We start from the raw sequence: 23,481 nt of genomic DNA on the forward strand, positions 1-23,481 counted from the left end.
CCACGGGATGTGCGTGCAGTGTCTTTACACACACGCGAGTTACCATAGAGTTAGAATGGGAACGAAAGAAATGGAAACTAGTTCTTTTAGGTCACTTTCGGATGGACAAGGAGAAAGCTACTTGAAAGTTAGCCACTAGGATAGTAAATACCCACAGGAGCACCGAAGTACTCGCGTTACCTCACCCACAGGAAGCGGGTGCATAGGTGTCAAAGTTTGTCGGGGTTCGTCTCTGAGTCCTATGGAGCCTTGAAGAAAGATCCTGCAGGCGACCAGGAGGGAAGTGTCAGGTTGGATCCAAGGGTGGATCGAAGATGAAGAGGACCTGCAAGCAGAGGGGACAGAGTCTGGGTCACTAGCCAGTGACCAGGAAGGAACCAGGAAGCAATCAGGTGATGTCGTGAAGCTTGTCTCTGCAGCCACTTGGACCAGGAGGTGTCGACGACGACCAGGAGCTGGATAAGGACTGTCCCACGAAGGCTCTCCTGTCGGCGGTGTCCGCTTCCGGATTGAAGTCAACAAGCCTTGGCAAAGGCAACCCACGCAGGAATCGAAGATGGCTTCTTGATCAGACCACCAAGGTCTGATGGGCTTCTCCTTTTCAGGGATGCAAGGGCCAGTCTGGAGCAACCAGACCAGTGGTGTAGATTTAAGGTTTCATCGTCACAGAGGCCACTAGCCAACGGGCAAGTGACCGAACAGACGCGTCGAGCAGGAAAATGCAGAAGGGCCCCACGCAGAACTCGTGGAGTGTGGAGGGCTGATCTTCGGTGCAGTTGGTGCTTGGGGTTGGGGCTTCTCAATCTTCAATGCACAACTTCGAGGGTGCCTCTGAAGTTGCACGAAAAGCAATTCGCTGGCTCTCCAAGATGGCCGGTCCCACGTCTCTCGTCGCCTCCACGGGTCTCAGCTCTGCTGTGACTGTGGATCGGGCTGTTGGAAGTCTGGAAGTCCGGGTCTTGTCAGGCTCTGTGCTCTGGCTCCGGCGGGAACGTTGACAAAGCAAACAGTTGATCGCTTGGTGGTGCCTGCTTGCACAGGGTGGTCACTCCTTGACCACAAGGGAGATTCTTCAGTCTTCTATCTACAAGTAGAACATCGAAGGTCCAGAGTTTTGTTTCAAGTTTCAGTCAGGATAAATCTAAAGTCTCTAGACTCAGCTCCTACCTATATACCAAATTTAGGGGCTGGATTACCTGCCAGGTCCCTCCTATGGGTGGGACCATGGAAGGGGGTGCTTACACCCCTTTCCCTTTGTCCAGTTTCTCGCCAGAGCTGGGGCTGGAGTGCCCCAGCACCGGTTTGAACTGGACTATGCATGGGAAACTTTGTGTGCCCCAGGCAGTGTCTCATTTCATTCAGACCTCCCTGCCCTAATACACTATGGCCTGTCTGTGGTGGTGCTCGCACCTACCAAGACAGGAAACCTATTGTCCATGCCTCCATTGCTGGAAGGACTCCCAGCAGCAGGAGGTCAGACTTATGTCTGTGGCAGCAGCATCCATTTTGTGATGCTTAGGCTCTTGTTAACTTTAACCAGGATTAGTAGGAACATGTCTTCTCCCTCTAGAAGGGTGGAATACTACCCCCTCGCCAGAACTGGCGAGGGGGTAGTATTCCAAAGCGTATGACACCTTACACTACATGTTTTGATAAAGCCAAACCAAAGTTAGCAATAACCGCGAGATTATAATGCACTTAAGAGTATATGGTATGGCTATATCATTGAACAGCTATAAGACGGTTTGGATGGGGGAGGCAAGATGGCGGTCGTGCTCTAGACCGAAATGCAGCACAGACTGAGGCTCCAGTGATGTGAAGATAGGAAACTGGGCTAAGATCACGAGCCAGTCTCTCATTTTGAGGCAATTCCACATTTTTATGATTACTATTAAATACAGGATGAAAACGGACTACGCTAATTTCTAAGAAATCAAGAATGCATGAACACATATACACCATCAGTACCTACATTGGACTTATGGTGCTTCGTTCTCTTGTAGCCAGAGCCTACCCCTCGGCAGATGAACGCCACGCTGAAACGCAAATAAAAACGAATTCAGGCACTCCGCTTCAGCCTTACCAGCTACGCGATCCGGATACCTCCTGCAGCAGCCTGAAACACTCGACTATGGCTCCAAAGATAAACCCGGCTCAAAAACCAGCAATGAAACCTGCAGCGGTGGCGATTCCACCACCAATGTCCGCGGCCGCCAAAACCAGGGCGGCGAAGTTAGCGAAGCAGGACGATGTCCCGGGGGTAAGCTTAGGCTCTCTAAAAGCTCTTCCACCCGACCCTCCAAGCCTGAAGAAAAGGGGCACCGCTCACCGCAGCACTGGCCCTTCCGTTGCAGATCTCTTCCGTGGAGCAGGAAAGTCGGTTCCTCTTCCGGGGCGCCAGCAGCAGAGTGAGCTGGCTCCCTCAGAGGGATTTCAGAAAGAAACGGATCCGGGTCAGCAGCAGCAGAGTGAGCCAGCAGTAGGAATACAGAATAGAGCCGGACTCACGGAACCAGACCCTGAGTCACCAGCACACAACCAGGAGGACGCTGTTGCCGATGGTGTTACATTAATGACCCCAGAGGTGAGAGGAGGAAATATCTTGCCAATACTCAACACTAACTGTAAAGCTAATATGCTGATAATAACCCCTGATGCTAAAGGTGAACAATTCAGTGATAATACTATAGCAGCCTGTCCTGAGAGGCAGGGGGTAGCCGGTGACATGCTGCAAGAGGGAGGGGCTGCAAGCAGGGAGCCTCATCCCACAGGCTCAATGGCAGAGGATGATCTGTTAGCCTTAGCAGACCTTGAGGCTGAAAAAGATCCGAGCGACTTTTTTTCTTTCTCTGAGAGGGGTGAATGGTCGGATGATGTGGATGAGCTTTCTGCTACTACCGACGAAAGTCCCAGCGATCAATCAGATGCCCCAAACTCCAGGGCTAAAACTGTATTAAGAAAAAGAGCCAAAAGACAGGGATCTGGAGATCTAGCATGGGATCATTCGATTAATCCACTTAATACTCCACTTGAAACTCTTTCGAATGATCAACCAGGGTCAGAATTGCAATCACATACATTACCAACCTCGGCAGTAGGTACTATTCTTCAGGCTATTGCTACACACAGAGAAGAAACGCGACATGATGCGCGCAAAAACCAAGTCGCAATGCGCAAGATGCAGGGGGTAGTGCGCAAGCTAGCCAAAACATGTAGCTCTTTTGGGGACAGACTTACAGAAATGGAGTCTCGCATTGTGACCAATGAAGCAGAGCTGGCCACTCATCAGGGCCGCTCTCATGAAGAGCAATTGACGGATATTAAGTGGAAGCTGGAAGAATTTGAAAATCGGCAACGAAGAAATAACTTACGAGTTTTAGGCGTTCCGGAAGGGGAAGAAGGGGGGGATGCCCGACTGTATGTTATCGATCTTTTACGTGACTCCCTTCCTGAAATTACTGGATGGAACTGGGCGGCTGAGGTCCAGAGAGCCCATCGGGTACCTCTCACTTTGAAACAACCACAGAAACCCGGGGGGTACCCTCGGGCCATTCTGGTTTATTTTGGAAACTTTTTGTTACGTCAGTTAGTTTTTGAGAAGGCCCGACCTGAGCCAAAGAGAGTCAGGAATGAGGTGACATATTTTGTCCGCCCGGATTTCTGCCACACTACAGTGGAAAGACGTTGGAGGCTACGCCAGCTTATTAAGCCATTTCAAGATGTAAAGGCCCAAGCATACCTCAATAATCCCGCCCGATTAAAAGTTATTTGGGAAGGACAACCTACATTTTTTACATCAGAGATAAAAGCAAAAGAATTTCTGGATGAAATCTCGTCCAAACGTTAATAGTGATGAACTTCCAAGCTTTAATCAATGTTATGTAGATTAGGCTGTAGGTAACATAAGCAAGATGCCTGATAAGTTATTTTCACGGGGGTATGGTTGATCTATATGGCTTACTGAAAGGGTGAAAGGGTGATGGCTCATTAAAGGGAGTTTTGATGTTTGAAATGGAGTATAGGTGGGGGATTGGTTTGCGATTTGATTCTCACAAGTATTTTGTTTCTTTTTTGGTAAAGTTGTAGCTCGGTTTCTGTTAGAAATTTATTATGATATGATAAGGAGCCTGAGTCACATGCTCATCATTACGGACTCTTACAGAGTCTGTTGTCTCATTTGGGTGGGAAGGGTAGAGAGGGGGTGGGATGGAGGGGTGTTTGTTGTGAGGGAGGGGGGTGGAAGGAAAAATCAAAAAAATATCAGCATCACTGTTAAACTCACAACTATATGCTTTAAGGTAGCAGTAAAAATATTACTAAATTTATGGAACCCAACAGAAAGCCATGATCAGACCAGGTCAGGAAGAATACTTAAAATTTCAGAGGATTATATAGAATATTTCTTTAAACAACAATGGGGAAGTTAACTATATGCTCATGGAACGTGGCAGGTCTGAATGATAAAACTAAGCGGATTCGTTTGAGCGAGATTATTAGGCAAGGCTCCTTTGACATAATCTGCCTACAAGAGACCCATCTTCCTTGGGATAAAAGAGATCTACTAAGGTTCTTTGGTTATAATCTATGTGTCTCCACATCTCAGACATCTAACACCCGTGGAGTCGCGATTATTACCAAATATTACTTGGGGGAGCCTATTCGTAAGAAAGGTGATACACAAGGAAGATGGGTTATTGCAACCTTATCTTCTGGCTTAACCATCTGTTCAATATATGGTTCAAACTATGATGAACCCGCAATTATAGAAAATTTAGAAATGGAGCTTGCCTCTTGGTCCAAAACGCTTATAGTATGTGGAGATCTGAATATTTCATTAGGGACAGGTTGTTGAAACTTCGGACAAGATACTTATGTGGGCCGAAAACCCAAGGTATTTAGAGCCATTAATCAGCTAATGCAGAGCCATGATTTAACGGATATGTGGGATTTAAAAAATCATAACGATCCCGGCTATACATACTTTTCATATCCGCATAACAGATATGTGAGATTAGACTACTTCTTAATAGTACGGGGCTTGACAAATAGAGCTGAGATCAAAAAACTCCCAAAAATCCTTTCAGATCATAACCCACTAGTTTTAACGGTGGATTTATGCAACTTTGTTAGACCAGCTACTAAATGGACTTTTGATAGAAAACTCTTGGTTGATGAAGGATATGTGAGTCTTATTAAGAAATGGGCAGAAGGCGTTTTTGATATGAATCAATATAGTGCTTCTAGATTGATTGTTTGGGATTGTTTTAAAGCAACACTCAGAGGGGAAACCATAAGCTACGTTTCACGTATTAAGAAATTACGAGTAGCTAAGAACTTACAGCTAACCCGCGATCTGATTCAAGCTGAAGAAGAACATATCTTAGCAATATCCCAGGGTGTAGAAGGGAAACATATCCTGCACCGGATAATTATTCTCAAAACTGAAATGAATAATTGGTTAACTAAGCGTTCTGCTGAGACATTCCAAACACAACGAAACAATCTGTATGAAAACGGTGAGAGAGTGGGGAAACAGTTGGCACTCCGCACCCGTCAGAAGGCCTCGTACAATGCGATACCGTGTATAAGTATAAATAATATCCAATATACTGAACCCCAGGAAATAATCAAAGGGTTCCGGCAGTATTATCAAGACCTCTACTCCGATGATAACTCACAAACTGAACTCGAAGTTAGCAATGCAATAAATCAAATTATTGATGACATAGACTCAATAATTACATTAGATAATCTATCGAAACTTGATTTGGAGAAACAAATTACTATAACCGAGCCACAGCTAGCATCGGCAGGTCTGGCCTCAGGAAAAGCAGCCGGCCCAGATAAAATCCCTTTGGAATTATATAAAATTTTAGGTTCAGTTATAATGCCCTTTATAATGCCCTTTTTGTTAGACCTCTTCACAGGCATACAAATAACGGGTACAACTCCAGATTCTTGGAAAGAAACAGATCTAATAATTTTTCACAAAAAAAACAAACCTGTTGAGAACCCAGCGTCGTACCGACCCATCTCCCTGATCAATTCTGATTCTAAACTCTATGCAAAAATTTTGGCTAATCGGCTCGGGGGGGTGATTGAACATCTGGTTTCCCCCTGGCAACATGGTTTCATTCCTTGCAAGGGTACGATCGATCATATCCGCAGAGCCATTGCGCTATTTGTCTTTGTGTCTGCAGAGGGGGGCCAGATGTCTATGATCCTCCTCGATGCCGAAAAGGCCTTTGATCGCGTATCATGGGAGTTTCTGTGGACTATTCTTCGCCTAAAGAATTTTGGAGACTATTTCATCAGATCTATTCAAGCTATGTATTTTCAACCTAGAGCCAGGCTTCAGATTATGGGGAAAGAATCAAAGGTAATAGAGGTGTCTAGGGGGACAAGGCAGGGGTGTCCCTGTTCTCCGATCCTTTTTGCCTTCTATATTAATCCTCTAATCATAAAATTACTTCATAATAGCACTATAAAACCCATCTCTATAGGTAATTTTGATACGAAGGTTCTAGCCTATGCCGATGATGTGGCAATTGTAACACCAGATCCTGCTGAGGCAATTGAACAAATTGAAGCAATAACTCAACAATTTGGTTCATTTTCAGGTTATTCACTTGATAAATCCAAGACAATTATCATTTCTACTGAGAATACAGATTATAATGATCCTAGAAGAGTAGAAAAGGCCACATATTTAGGGATATGCTTAACACCGAAAGTTGAATTGATCACTAATTTGAATTTTAATCCTCTAATTAAAATTATAGGAAAAGATCTCAAGAGAGTAGACAGTCTACACTTATCAATTATTGGCAGGGGTAATTTTGTAAAAATGAATATTTTTCCAAAACCTTTGTATTTATTTCGAGCAATACCATTAGCAGTGGAGGACAGTACACTCAAAGCGATAGAATCACTAATTTCATCTTTTATGTGGCAATATGGGAAAACTAGAAGATCTCTTAAATATTTATCATTACCACAGCATAGAGGAGGCTTAGCCATTCCTAATATTCTGCTATATCAATGGGCGTTTTTTCTCCAACAAATGGCTCCTATGCTTCATACAAAAATGCTAGATTCCATAACACCAACAGTTCCCTCCATATATGAATTACTACTTGGGAATAAACATTATGGTCTTCTATTAAAACAGATAGAACCAAGTTATTTCAAGAAAATAAAATTTAAAATAATTGAGCTCTTGGAAAGTTTGGGTAAAGATCTCGAAATTTTTATCAATCCCAAAACATAATAGATATACTCCTCTTTGGGACTCCTTCCTTCTTCCCCGGTTGGTAAATGATGATATGGCCAAGAAATGGAACAGAGCTGGTATAACCACAATATCGGATTTATGCGAGAATTCTACAGACCTTCATTTCTCTTATATTCAGGAGAAATATAATATTCCCAATAATCACCAATTTAAATTTTATCAGATTAAAGCGATCTTGGAGGTGGAGACTTAGGCAAATGATTGCGGCATTTCAGAGTCAAGGCGCTGAAGCCTATTTGATGTTCCCGGCAAAACTAAAAGTCATTGTTGGGGGCAGAGTCAGAATGTTCTTCTCAGAGATCAAGGCTGGAGAATATCTAGAAGAATTAAAAGAGATGAAGGGAAAAGGTGGAGCTAGTAGATAGTATCAAGCAGATACATAAGAACAGGGCGGGGCAGAGGGGTAAAAAGTTAAAAACGAAAAGAAAAGTAGAGGAAATGAAACTGGGGAAAAAACAGTAAGGTCCAGTAAAAGGGGTAATTTGGAAAACCGTACAAAGACTAGGGAGAATAGGAGTTTTTCTGGGATTGGATTTTTCTTTACCGATGGGGTAGGGGCGGAGAGGGGGGCGACGCTGCAACGCACAGTGGACACGCATAGGTCAGCACTGACCTATTTGCCTGTCACAGGGGGGGGGGGAGCTGCAGGGGAGGGGGGGTACAGAAGGGGAGGGTGGTGGGGGGGCACGGTTTGTGGTTGGAGTAAAAATGCAGTACAGATGGGTAAAAGTCATTATGTTTATTATGTCAAGAGGGAAAGGTGGAAGTAATGGGAGTGGAAAGCTGGGAAAAGGAAGGGGTGGAAAAAAACATGTTAGATGGAAACTAAGATAATCACGCTGAATATATGTGGTCTAAATAACAGAGAAAAAAGACAAAAGCTGGGAGCTCTACTGCGATTCTGGAAAATTGACATTGTTTGTCTGCAAGAAACACACATAGCTGTTAATGAGATCTATTTGTTGGAGCAAATGGGGTATGATGTTCTAGCCTATACAGGCCAGCAAGAAAAGTGTAGGGGGGTTGCAGTGCTGGCAAGGAAAGGCTGCACAATAGTCAATAGGAAAAAAGAGGACAGTGAAGGGAGGTGGGTGATGATTGAATTGGAAACAAATGCATTTCGATTTACAATTGTCTCAGTGTACGGCTCAAATGATGATGATCCGGATGTTTTTGAATTTGTGGACAGAGAACTAGCACTATGGCCAGAGCCCGTGATATGCTGTGGAGATTTTAACATTAATGGTCTAAATGGTTTGTTTGAGAAGCATGGGGGGAGCTACACGGGAAGGAAGAAAAAGGTATATAGATCAGTACAAAATCTTGCTAGACACAATGCATTAAGTGATATGTGGGCGGAAAAAAATCCAATGGGTTCAGGTAGCACATTTTACTCCGCACCACATAAGTCGATAGCTAGATTGGATTATTTTCTTATATCTAGCTCTCTTGTTGGTATCTCCGGTATAGATCGATTCCCTAGGATTGTGTCGGATCACAACCCCCTGGTTTTAAGTATAAGAACCGCTCAAGTCAAAGAGAGATTAAACTCTACCTGGACGTTTGAAAGAGGGCTACTAAAGGAGGAGGAGTACATCATAAGCATGAAAGCATGGATAAGGAATTTCTGGGACATTAATAGATACTCTATATCGGCAGATGTAGTATGGGATAGTTTCAAGGCAGGTATAAGGGGGGAGACACTAAGCTACACAATTGCAAGAAATAGAAGGGAGAAGGAGAAAACAGAAGAAGAGATTAGAATCCTAGCAACAATAGAAGAAGCTTTGGTAGAGGCAATTAGCAGGAGGGAACCTTTTAAATCGATATTACTCGAATTGGAAACTCAAAAAGCAGAAACAGGGGTCTCGCTAGCGCAGAAGCTAGCTAGGAATTACTTAGCAAAAAAAGAGTTGTGCTATGAATTCAATGAAAGAGTCGGACACCTCCTGGCAATAAGAACAAGACAAACGCTGGCAGCAGGGGAAATAAAAGAGGTCAGGGATAACACTGGGGCAATCGTGAATAAGGTTGAGGAGGTACAGGAGGTATTCAGGAGGTACTATGAGGTATTATACGAGAAAGACGTAAACACGAGCGAGTTCGAGGAAGAAAGTTTGGCCTATTTAACTCCAAGACCACACACAGAATTTAGTATAGAGCAGAGGGACAAACTAGATGAGGTGTTAACTCTTCAGGAGATTGGGGATGCTGTTTCTGACCTTCCAGCAGGCAAAGCAACAGGACAGGATCAGATTCCCGTTGAGTTTTATAAAACTTTCTGGGACGTCATAGGCATAGATTTGTGGGCGATATGTTGTCTGGCACAGGGTGGTAGGATTGTCCCAAAGTCATGGTCTGGTGCAGACATCATTGTAATATTAAAAAAGGACAAACCACCAACGGAACCAGGGTCATATAGGCCAATCACTCTACTCAATGCCGATGTAAAGATATATGCTAAGGCCCTCGCTAATAGACTAAGTAAGATCATTGAGAAAGTGGTGTCCCCGGAACAACATGGGTTCATACCTGGTAAAGGGACTACCCAACATACCAGACAAATGATCACTGTCCTGGATGCAGCAGAGGCCTTGGGAGACCCTGTCGCAGCAATCTTTTTAGATGCCGAGAAGGCCTTTGATAGGGTCTCCTGGGCCTACCTATGGAAAGCGATGGAGTGGGCAGGAATAGGTAAAGGATTTATGGCTGCAATCCAGGCTCTATACAGACAACCTACAGCTAGGATAAGAATAAACAAATCCTTTTCAAAAACGGTACAGATTGGGAGGGGGACAAGACAGGGGTGCCCAGCTTCTCCGTTGTTGTTTGCCATCTATTTGGACCCCTATCTGAGAAGGTTAACAGCTAATTGCAGGATCAGACCTGTTACATTGCATGGGAAAGATTATAAATTATTTGCCTATGCAGATGATGTAGCGATTGTCACTCCAGAGCCAGCGCAAGCACTGACCGAAATTGAAGACGAGGCAAGGAAATTTGGTATATTCTCAGGATACTTAATAAATAGAGGGAAAACACAGATAGTGCAGAATGAGTATTCCACCTTTAGTGATATTAGAGTAGTTCAAGAAGCAACATACTTGGGAGTTAAGGTGACGGCCGATTTAGGGAAACTGGTGGAAATAAACATGGGGCCATTATTAGGGAAAGTTAGGAGAAATTTGGAGAGGGTTAATAATTTACATTTGACTTTAATGGGGCGTATTAATTTTATCAAGATGGTCACATTCCCCAAATTCCTATATCTTTTTAGGGCGATTCCTTTACTGTTTGATGGGATATGGTTTAATAAAATAGAAGCAACACTGAACGGGTTAATATGGGCACAAGGAAAGACACGAAGAGCATACAGATTTCTGACATTACCACGGGAAAAGGGAGGTTGGGGGGCACCAGATTTCAGATTTTATTATTGGGCTGCAGTACTGCAGTACTCTAAAGCGCTATTAGGTGGTGGTTCTTTTCACGTGGAAGGGATAGGTATAGAGAATGCTTATAAAGCATTATTAGGAGAAAGGGCTGAGAATGCTCTGGTTAATACAGTTGAGTATACCTATTTCAAACATACTAGATTTAAAACCTTGGAGGCAGTATATAAAATTTGGAGGGTCATTATGAAGAGAGTAGGGTTAGGCAGATTTAATAGATATCTGAGGCTATACCTAAATGCCGATTTACCAACCGAAATTTTCTGGGATAACACAATGAAAGCCTGGAATGACAAAGGGGTTAAGAAAGTAGGAGATTTGTTGGATGGGGAAGGGGTTTTTTTGTTATTCCAAGATATCCAACATAGATTTGAAATACCCGGAAATAATTTCTTTAAATATTTACAAATAAGAAGTTACTTTCACCTAAAACAGGGGGGGCCAGTAGGTATGTCAAGTTGTAGGATTATGGAATATTTAGGGAGCGGTTTAAGGGGTTCAATCAGACAACTGTATATAGAACTACAGGAGTATAAAACCGATGATAGGGAGAAATTTAGTAAGAAATGGGTTGAGCAAGTTGGGGCTCAACCGGAAGCTTTGCAAGCCTCCTTAGACTTTGGAAGAACCATACTTTGTTCTGCTACACTGCAAACACAACATTATAAGACTATTTTTTCGCTTTACCACACACCAGCTAGAATAGCACAATGGGGGGGTAACACTGGTATAACTTGTCCACGCTGTGATTCAGCAAATGCTAATATTACGCACATGTTCTGTCAGTGCCCTCAGTTATGCACACTAAAAATTGCAATAGAGGAGTTCTTTGAGAAATCTTTAAGATTAAAGGTGAAACTTACAGACGAACTTATAATATTAGGAATTAGTATAGGAGATAACAACAACTATCCCGAATTTGTATTTTTGGCCACAGCAGTTTACAGATTAATTATTGCGAAAGCCTGGAAAGATAAATCTGCACCATTATTTCATATCTGGATGGCAAGGTTACTGCATATATATAACTTGGAGAAAGCCATTTATGACAGGAAAGGCAAAAGGGCAAGAATATTGGGGGGGAAGATATGGCGTCCTATAGAAGAGTGGAAGAATAGCAAGATGTGAATTGGGTTTGTTTTCTCTTCCTTTTTTCAGGAATACTTTAGGTTATGAATTATTTTGTTGTATTTGTTCTAAATCTCGTTTTACTTTCCTGGTTTTGATTGTATGATAATATATATGACTGTATAATTGTAGAAAATTCTGTACTGTATATACTGTAATGTAATCCACGGAAAAAATGGGAGAAAATAAAAAATAATTAAAAAAAAAAAAAAAAAGGAAAGGGATTGGACGCTAATACGTCTTCTTACAATGCTTCACAACCAATCAAAAAGAGGTGCTGAAAGTTTCTGTTTTTATCATACGAGCAAATCAGATAACCTTGCAAAAGGAAAAAAAAAAAAAAAAAGGAAAAGATCTCAAGAGAGTAGACAGTCTACAGTTATCAATTATTGGCAGGGGTAATTTTGTAAAAATGAATATTTTTCCAAAACCTTTGTATTTATTTCGAGCAATACCATTAGCAGTGGAGGACAGTACACTCAAAGCGATAGAATCACTAATTTCATCTTTTATGTGGCAATATGGGAAAACTAGAAGATCTCTTAAATATTTATCATTACCACAGCATAGAGGAGGCTTAGCCATTCCTAATATTCTGCTATATCAATGGGCGTTTTTTCTCCAACAAATGGCTCCTATGCTTCATACAAAAATGCTAGATTCCATAACACCAACAGTTCCCTCCATATATGAATTACTACTTGGGAATAAACATTATGGTCTTCTATTAAAACAGATAGAACCAAGTTATTTCAAGAAAATAAAATTTAAAATAATTGAGCTCTTGGAAAGTTTGGGTAAAGATCTCGAAATTTTTATCAATCCCAAAACATAATAGATATACTCCTCTTTGGGACTCCTTCCTTCTTCCCCGGTTGGTAAATGATGATATGGCCAAGAAATGGAACAGAGCTGGTATAACCACAATATCGGATTTATGCGAGAATTCTACAGACCTTCATTTCTCTTATATTCAGGAGAAATATAATATTCCCAATAATCACCAATTTAAATTTTATCAGATTAAAGCGATCTTGAAAGCAAAAATTCCGGAGATATCATTTGATACAATACCTATTTTGAATATATTGACTATTAAAACAGTAAGAATAGGGATAATATATGATTTACTTTTAGAAAAAATAAAAGATGATATAGAACATACGGCATCATCATGGGCATCTAGATTAAACGATCCAAATATTGATATTGATTATAGTTTACTATTAACATCTAAAATAATTATGTCTTCAAACTTACAAGTCAAAAACAGTGTTATCCTGAGCACTCAATAAATGTTTTTTGATCGAAATTTGAAAATAGGTTCAGGTTGGTGCCCACGTCGTCACACGTAGCCCAAACGTGCCTTAATGAAACAGTCAAGTGGTGAGGATAGGGAAACTAACCTCTAGACTGAGCACCAAATTTACAATGAAAACGACGTTTTCTATTTAAAGTTCATGATGTTTTATTCAGTTTCTCTGAATTATAAATCATAAGACTCTTCCAAAGTTATGTAGTTAAATTCACCAACATAATAATCATCTTGTCGAACTGAGTTTAGTACGTTAATCCACTTATTAACAACACCCAATGCATTTCGGGTCGTGTGAGAACCATGACCCTTCGTCAGAGGTCTGAAACAAATGGAAATCAAACAGGACCAAAGTTAGTCACTCACAAACTAAATTGACTCAAAAAAGCTACGTGCCTTAAATTCACAGTCATCACTAAAGAAACGGAAAAAACAGAAAAAACGTGCCCAATGGAAGCTACCGATGCACCAAGAGAAAGTAGTCGCTATACTTAGGATCAAAAGTTAAATAAACTGTAAGCAGAAGGCGCTTCACCATAGTGTAAAACCCAAAAACTGGTTATTTACATTTAACATAATCAAACAGTCAATGCGGGGCACTTACGAGAAAATACACGCATCCGCGCTTCCGTGGATTCAAGGATTACTAAGCATGCAAGCAACAAGGAATCTAATAGGATACACAATAGATCATGTGACCGCGACCACAACCAATGGGGTGATGGTTCCCCGGTCACATGACACGAGTATGAAAGCTTCAAAACAAATCGCGCGAACAATGCCTCAGCAAATGCATGCAAACTAAACAAACATAAAAACAAACATTGAAACATAGCGAAAGATACGTTAATGAAAAAATTACAAGTGAAGGCTCAACAACATATGCAAAATAAATACGATATCAGCAAAAGGAGTAATAAATTCTTTGGGAGCAGGAAATGGCGAAAGTCAAAGCTGTGGATAAGAATGTTAGAGGACCCACGAATGTTCAATACGATCATTTAAACCCACGGGGTGGGTCGAGTTAAGTTTTTTGATCCAATAAAATTCAGCTTTAAGTCGTTGTTTTATGGGATCCATGTCAGGACGCTGATGGAGTACCTCAATCACCATAAACTTTAGTTGAGATATTTGATGGTTCATCTCTTTCCAGTGACAAGCCACTGATGACTTAAGATTGTTGAGCCTGATATTACTGTTGTGCTCGGTGATGCGCACTTTCACTTTGCGTTCCGTTTGGCCAATATATATCTTCCCACAGGGGCATTTGATGAGATATATACAGTTGGCAGTGTCACAAGTACTCGTGTGTTGTAGTTCAATGGGAAAACCTTTGGTAGGATGCATCAATGTTTTACCACTCATCACGTTATTGCAGTGGGTACAATTAAAACACTTGGACATACCTTTCCATATTTTCTTCTCCATGGCAGGAGTATTGAGCAATTCTTTAAGATTTTTTGATCTCTGATATGCAAACGTGATTCGCTCATTATATAGATCCTTTAAATCGGGTTCTGATTGTACCAGATGCCAGTGTTTGTTGATGGCTTTTTTGATCTTTCCTGCATCAGATGAATATTTAAGTACGCATACCGTTTTTTCTGTGGTTTGTTTGGTTTTAAATGACAATAAATCAATCCTTTTCATTTTATCTACCTTCATCATGGCTTGTATGAGGATGTCCTCAGGATATCCCCTCTGTTTATATCTCACAGTTTGTTGTGAAATAGACTCTCTTGCTTGATCTTCGTTAGATGTGATTCTTTTGAGTCTAATGTATTGAGATACAGGCAAATGTTTTTTCAATGCCTCAGGGTGGAAACTTTGGAAAAGGAGACACGAATTTCTGTCAGTCGGCTTGTGGAACACTCTCGTGTTGATTTCCTGATTGCATATATTGATTTGCACATCTAGAAACGATATGGTGTCTTTACAGATGGTATGTGTGAACTTTATCCTTTCGTTTAGACCATTAAGAATTTTGATATTGTCTTCCAGTTTTTCTTTCTCACCACACCATATCAAGAAAATGTCATCAATGAACCGCTTGAACATGATGAGACCTTCAATCCAACTTTCATTCTTCAAGATGTAATCCATTTCGAATTTTTGCATAAAAATATTAGCATATGAGGGGGCCCCCCCAAAACCCATTGATGTGCCGTTGATTTGGTTGAAAAACTGTCCGTTCCATTCGAAATAACTATGATACAGGGCAAACTGCATCAATTCTAATATCAAGATTCTTTGATATTCTTCCAAGTCGCTGTGTAGAAGACTCCATTCAAGTGCTTCGATACCTTCCCTGTGCGGGATGGAGGTATACAGTGCAACCACGTCTATGGTGCATAACCAATATGTCTTACCTGGTAATAGATTTACTTTACCCAACATGTTCAAAAAATCAGTTGTATCCTTGATATGTGTCTCACTCCTTTGGACTAAAGGTTGTAAATATTTGTCCACAAATTTGCCCACTGGTTCTGAGATAGATCCACAGGTCGAGACAATGGGTCTAAATGGTGGTCTAATGGGATCCTTATGTATCTTGGGCAACATGTAAAGTTGCGGTCTCCTGGGATATTTTAAATGAAAGTAAGCATGGGTCTTTTGACTTATCCATTTCATGGTTAGAGCGTGATCCAGAATTTGATACAGAACCTTCTGGAACTCCTGTGTAGGATCTGTAGTTAGTGGTAAATATGTCCCTTGATCATTCACATGATTGTTTACACTTGAGGTGTAGAATTCTGTGTCCATTACTATAAGGGCACCGCCCTTATCTGCTTTTTGAAAAGTTAACTCTTTATCTTGGCTTAGATTTTTAAGAGTATTCCATTCCTTGGAATTCAAGTTATTTTTCTGAGGTTTATTGAAAGGAATCTTTTGAATATCCGACATTACTGATCGTTCAAATGCCTCTAAGGTCTTATGCGTAATTGGTGCACAAAAGGTACTTGGTGGTTTGAATTCATGATCCCATGTGGGAATGTCAGTCGTTTGGCTGATGTCTTTAAAGAAATATCTTAACTTCAAGTTTCTGAAAAACTTAAAAAGAGTGATTTCAGTTTCTCCAGCATTAGATCTATAGATGGGGACGAATGTAGTGCCTTTGTTCAATACTGCGAGCTGCATATTGGTGAGTGGTTTCGCAGAAATATTGATCACTAGGTTATCTTCTGCACTTGACTCCGTGTTCGCCTGGCGATTTCTTCCTCTGTTTCTTTTTCTCTTAGCCCTTCTTGTTGTGACGAACCTGGTGGCGCATTTGCTGCTGGACTTATATCTAAAAAAGCCGGTTGTTGACCAGTTGATCGACTGGTAGATGGTGCCGAACTTTGTTTGGTGGTCTTTGTAAGTGGTGGTCTGTTTTGTGCAATATCTGATTCGGATACGACACTTTCTGTTGAAGATGTGGCTGTTGATTGTTTTTTCTGGGATTGAGTTTGCCATTTACGTTGATTATAAATTTCAGCCCACGAGTACACCTCTTCAAGCTTGTAGTCTAAAGTATCACGACGATACTTCCGAATTTTCCTTTCATTTACCTCTTTAGCGTAACGATCAAGTTTCTGGTTGATCTCCTCTAACAATTTATCAAGGTCTGGAATTTTGTCTAGCTCTTCTTTTATGGTTTTGATCTCTTCCTCAATCTCTTGTAATACTTTGGACAGTTCTTCTACTATCAACAAGATAAGATCAAGAGAACATTTGTTCAGAATTTGGTACCACTTCTCTAAGAATCGTTTGTTGTTGGCGCATAGCATTGGCTTCAGCGCAATCCTGAGCCCCCTGGGGATCCTTTGGTTCCGATGATAATGTATCAAGGTGGTTGCATGCAACCTTTGGTTGATTTCTTTTTTACTGATGTATTCAAATTGCCTTAGAATTTGAGCTGTTGTCGTTTTGTGAGGAGTGGTTCGTTTGGTCTCCTGGATGAGCCCATAGATTTCCTTAGCTGCATCTGTAGAGTATACTAATGTTTCAGCTCTGTTGGTTGTCGACAGCGCTATTTCATCCAATTGCATATTGGTAGGCGGTGCTCGAAGGATTAGTGGAGGCTGGAATACTATGTCAAAAACAGTGTTATCCTGAGCACTCAATAAATGTTTTTTGATCGAAATTTGAAAATAGGTTCAGGTTGGTGCCCACGTCGTCACACGTAGCCCAAACGTGCCTTAATGAAACAGTCAAGTGGTGAGGATAGAGAAACTAACCTCTAGACTGAGCACCAAATTTACAATGAAAACGACGTTTTCTATTTAAAGTTCATGATGTTTTATTCAGTTTCTCTGAATTATAAATCATAAGACTCTTCCAAAGTTATGTAGTTAAATTCACCAACATAATAATCATCTTGTCGAACTGAGTTTAGTACGTTAATCCACTTATTAACAACACCCAATGCATTTCGGGTCGTGTGAGAACCATGACCCTTCGTCAGGGGTCTGAAACAAATGGAAATCAAACAGGACCAAAGTTAGTCACTCACAAACTCACCATTCGTGGGTCCTCTAACATTCTTATCCACAGCTTTGACTTTCGCCATTTCCTGCTCCCAAAGAATTTATTCCTCCTTTTGCTGATATCGTATTTATTTTGCATATGTTGTTGAGCCTTCACTTGTAATTTTTTCATTAACGTATCTTTCGCTATGTTTCAATGTTTGTTTTTATGTTTGTTTAGTTTGCATGCATTTGCTGAGGCATTGTTCGCGCGATTTGTTTTGAAGCTTTCATACTCGTGTCATGTGACCGGGGAACCATCACCCCATTGGTTGTGGTCGCGGTCACATGATCTATTGTGTATCCTATTAGATTCCTTGTTGCTTGCATGCTTAGTAATCCTTGAATCCACGGAAGCGCGGATGCGTGTATTTTCTCGTAAGTGCCCCGCATTGACTGTTTGATTATGTTAAATGTAAATAACCAGTTTTTGGGTTTTACACTATGGTGAAGCGCCTTCTGCTTACAGTTTATTTAACTTTTGATCCTAAGTATAGCGACTACTTTCTCTTGGTGCATCGGTATCTTCCATTGGGCACGTTTTTTCTGTTTTTTCCGTTTCTTTAGTGATGACTGTGAATTTAAGGCACGTAGCTTTTTTGAGTCAATTTAGTTTGTGAGTGACTAACTTTGGTCCTGTTTGATTTCCATTTGTTTCAGACCCCTGACGAAGGGTCATGGTTCTCACACGACCCGAAATGCATTGGGTGTTGTTAATAAGTGGATTAACGTACTAAACTCAGTTCGACAAGATGATTATTATGTTGGTGAATTTAACTACATAACTTTGGAAGAGTCTTATGATTTATAATTCAGAGAAACTGAATAAAACATCATGAACTTTAAATAGAAAACGTCGTTTTCATTGTAAATTTGGTGCTCAGTCTAGAGGTTAGTTTCTCTATCCTCACCACTTGACTGTTTCATTAAGGCACGTTTGGGCTACGTGTGACGACGTGGGCACCAACCTGAACCTATTTTCAAATTTCGATCAAAAAACATTTGAGTGCTCAGGATAACACTGTTTTTGACATAGTATTCCAGCCTCCACTAATCCTTCGAGCACCGCCTACCAATATGCAATTGGATGAAATAGCGCTGTCGACAACCAACAGAGCTGAAACATTAGTATACTCTACAAATGCAGCTAAGGAAATCTATGGGCTCATCCAGGAGACCAAACGAACCACTCCTCACAAAACGACAACAGCTCAAATTCTAAGGCAATTTGAATACATCAGTAAAAAAGAAATCAACCAAAGGTTGCATGCAACCACCTTGATACATTATCATCGGAACCAAAGGATCCCCAGGGGGCTCAGGATTGCGCTGAAGCCAATGCTATGCGCCAACAACAAACGATTCTTAGAGAAGTGGTACCAAATTCTGAACAAATGTTCTCTTGATCTTATCTTGTTGATAGTAGAAGAACTGTCCAAAGTATTACAAGAGATTGAGGAAGAGATCAAAACCATAAAAGAAGAGCTAGACAAAATTCCAGACCTTGATAAATTGTTAGAGGAGATCAACCAGAAACTTGATCGTTACGCTAAAGAGGTAAATGAAAGGAAAATTTGGAAGTATCGTCGTGATACTTTAGACTACAAGCTTGAAGAGGTGTACTCGTGGGCTGAAATTTATAATCAACGTAAATGGCAAACTCAATCCCAGAAAAAACAATCAACAGCCACATCTTCAACAGAAAGTGTCGTATCCGAATCAGATATTGCACAAAACAGACCACCACTTACAAAGACCACCAAACAAAGTTCGGCACCATCTACCAGTCGATCAACTGGTCAACAACCGGCTTTTTTAGATACAAGTCCAGCAGCAAATGCGCCACCAGGTTCGTCACAACAAGAAGGGCTAAGAGAAAAAGAAACAGAGGAAGAAATCGCCAGGCGAACACGGAGTCAAGTGCAGAAGATAACCTAGTGATCAATATTTCTGCGAAACCACTCACCAATATGCAGCTCGCAGTATTGAACAAAGGCACTACATTCGTCCCCACCTATAGATCTAATGCTGGAGAAACTGAAATCACTCTTTTTAAGTTATTCAGAAACTTGAAGTTAAGATATTTCTTTAAAGACATCAGCCAAACGACTGACATTCCCACATGGGATCATGAATTCAAACCACCAAGTACCTTTTGTGCACCAATTACGCATAAGACCTTAGAGGCATTTGAACGATCAGTAATGTCGGATATTCAAAAGATTCCTTTCAATAAACCTCAGAGAAATAACTTGAATTCCAAGGAATGGAATACTCTTAAAAATCTAAGCCAAGATAAAGAGTTAACTTTTCAAAAAGCAGATAAGGGCGGTGCCCTTAAAGTAATGGACACAGAATTCTACACCTCAAGTGTAAACAATCATGTGAATGATCAAGGGACATATTTACCACTAACTACAGATCCTACACAGGAGTTCCAGAAGGTTCTGTATCAAATTCTGGATCACGCTCTAACCATGAAATGGATAAGTCAAAAGACCCATGCTTACTTTCATTCAAAATATCCCAGGAGACCGCAACTTTACATGTTGCCCAAGATACATAAGGATCCCATTAGACCACCATTTAGACCCATTGTCTCGACCTGTGGATCTATCTCAGAACCAGTGGGCAAATTTGTGGACAAATATTTACAACCTTTAGTCCAAAGGAGTGAGACACATATCAAGGATACAACTGATTTTTTGAACATGTTGGGTAAAGTAAATCTATTACCAGGTAAGACATATTGGTTATGCACCAAGACTTGGAAGAATATCAAAGAATCTTGATATTAGAATTGATGCAGTTTGCCCTGTATCATAGTTATTTCGAATGGAACGGACAGTTTTTCAACCAAATCAACGGCACATCAATGGGTTTTGGGGGGGCCCCCTCATATGCTAATATTTTTATGCAAAAATTCGAAATGGATTACATCTTGAAGAATGAAAGTTGGATTGAAGGTCTCATCATGTTCAAGCGGTTCATTGATGACATTTTCTTGATATGGTGTGGTGAGAAAGAAAAACTGGAAGACAATATCAAAATTCTTAATGGTCTAAACGAAAGGATAAAGTTCACACATACCATCTGTAAAGACACCATATCGTTTCTAGATGTGCAAATCAATATATGCAATCAGGAAATCAACACAAGAGTGTTCCACAAGCCGACTGACAGAAATTTGTGTCTCCTTTTCCAAAGTTTCCACCCTGAGGCATTGAAAAAACATTTGCCTGTATCTCAATACATTAGACTCAAAAGAATCACATCTAACGAAGATCAAGCAAGAGAGTCTATTTCACAACAAACTGTGAGATATAAACAGAGGGGATATCCTGAGGACATCCTTATACAAGCCATGATGAAGGTAGATAAAATGAAAAGGATTGATTTATTGTCATTTAAAACCAAACAAACCACAGAAAAAACGGTATGCGTACTTAAATATTCATCTGATGCAGGAAAGATCAAAAAAGCCATCAACAAACACTGGCATCTGGTACAATCAGAACCCGATTTAAAGGATCTATATAATGAGCGAATCACGTTTGCATATCAGAGATCAAAAAATCTTAAAGAATTGCTCAATACTCCTGCCATGGAGAAGAAAATATGGAAAGGTATGTCCAAGTGTTTTAATTGTACCCACTGCAATAACCTGATGAGTGGTAAAACATTGATGCATCCTACCAAAGGTTTTCCCATTGAACTACAACACACGAGTACTTGTGACACTGCCAACTGTATATATCTCATCAAATGCCCCTGTGGGAAGATATATATTGGCCAAACGGAACGCAAAGTGAAAGTGCGCATCACCGAGCACAAAAGTAATATCAGGCTCAACAATCTTAAGTCATCAGTGGCTTGTCACTGGAAAGAGATGAACCATCAAATATCTCAACTAAAGTTTATGGTGATTGAGGTACTCCATCAGCGTCCTGACATGGATCCCATAAAACAACGACTTAAAGCTGAATTTTATTGGATCAAAAAACTTAACTCGACCCACCCCGTGGGTTTAAATGATCGTATTGAACATTCGTGGGTCCTCTAACATTCTTATCCACAGCTTTGACTTTCGCCATTTCCTGCTCCCAAAGAATTTATTCCTCCTTTTGCTGATATCGTATTTATTTTCCATATGTTGTTGAGCCTTCACTTGTAATTTTTTCATTAACGTATCTTTCGCTATGTTTCAATGTTTGTTTTTATGTTTGTTTAGTTTGCATGCATTTGCTGAGGCATTGTTCGCGCGATTTGTTTTGAAGCTTTCATACTCGTGTCATGTGACCGGGGAACCATCACCCCATTGGTTGTGGTCGCGGTCACATGATCTATTGTGTATCCTATTAGATTCCTTGTTGCTTGCATGCTTAGTAATCCTTGAATTCACGGAAGCGCGGATGCGTGTATTTTCTCGTAAGTGCCCCGCATTGACTGTTTGATTATGTTAAATGTAAATAACCAGTTTTTGGGTTTTACACTATGGTGAAGCGCCTTCTGCTTACAGTTTATTTAACTTTTGATCCTAAGTATAGCGACTACTTTCTCTTGGTGCATCGGTATCTTCCATTGGGCACGTTTTTTCTGTTTTTTCCGTTTCTTTAGTGATGACTGTGAATTTAAGGCACGTAGCTTTTTTGAGTCAATTTAGTTTGTGAGTGACTAACTTTGGTCCTGTTTGATTTCCATTTGTTTCAGACCCCTGACGAAGGGTCATGGTTCTCACACGACCCGAAATGCATTGGGTGTTGTTAATAAGTGGATTAACGTACTAAACTCAGTTCGACAAGATGATTATTATGTTGGTGAATTTAACTACATAACTTTGGAAGAGTCTTATGATTTATAATTCAGAGAAACTGAATAAAACATCATGAACTTTAAATAGAAAACGTCGTTTTCATTGTAAATTTGGTGCTCAGTCTAGAGGTTAGTTTCTCTATCCTCACCACTTGACTGTTTCAAACTTACAAGCTCAGACTTATAAAACGATTTTTAATTTATATTTTACTCCAGCAAAATTGTTTAAATGTGGTAAAAGATCTGATGATCTCTGTCCAAGATGCGCGCAGGGCCCCGCTGATTTATTTCATATGTTTTTATGGCTGCCGGGTGTTAATTCCACTCAAAAATGATTTGATTAAATTTTGGGAAGAATTATTTGGACAACAGCTCCCGGTGTCCGCTATGCTATTCATGTTGGGCTCCGATAATACATTGGGTTTGAATAAAGTTCAAGAATCATGTTTATGTATTGGGGTAACTGTATATAAAATTGTATTAGCAGCCAGTTGGAAGGATGCAAATCCCCCAACCTACCAAATGTGGCTGGCAAGATTTTTGGCTATTTATAATCAAGAAACAGCAATATATGCAACTAAAGGATTGCGGTCTCGAATGCGGGGTCAAAAAAATTGGGAACCGGTTGAAAGATGGATGCATGGGTCTAAGGGGTAATTACCTAATCGTTACTTAAATAGTTTAAGGAAAAAAAAAATGTTTTACCTAACCAAGTTAAACACATAAGAAAAATAGAAGCATAGAAGATGTGTATTAACAGCCTTCTGAAGAGTTTCTTTTCTTTTCTTTATTTATCTTCTTTATTATTTAATTCCTTTATGCTTTCTGTTCTTTATAAATATTGAAACGCTTATATGGATTGTGAGAAGTTGGCCCGATATGCAACGTTCGCTATTCTAGCGACCGCTATGTATCGTTCCAACGACCCTTATGGTGTTTGGTTGTAAGTCAACCTATAGACCAGCTATCCTA

General features: G+C 40.5%; 1 protein-coding gene across 1 annotated transcript in view; it reads left to right on the top strand.

Annotated features, from left to right (window-relative positions):
- Window positions 1–23,481, top strand: part of CENPE (centromere protein E) — a 1,817,274-nt gene that overhangs the window by 1,169,876 nt on the left and 623,917 nt on the right. The window lies entirely within an intron of this gene.

Source organism: Lissotriton vulgaris, chromosome 3_1 (assembly GCF_964263255.1).
Source record: "Lissotriton vulgaris chromosome 3_1, aLisVul1.2, whole genome shotgun sequence".
Classification (NCBI taxonomy): domain Eukaryota; kingdom Metazoa; phylum Chordata; class Amphibia; order Caudata; family Salamandridae; genus Lissotriton; species Lissotriton vulgaris.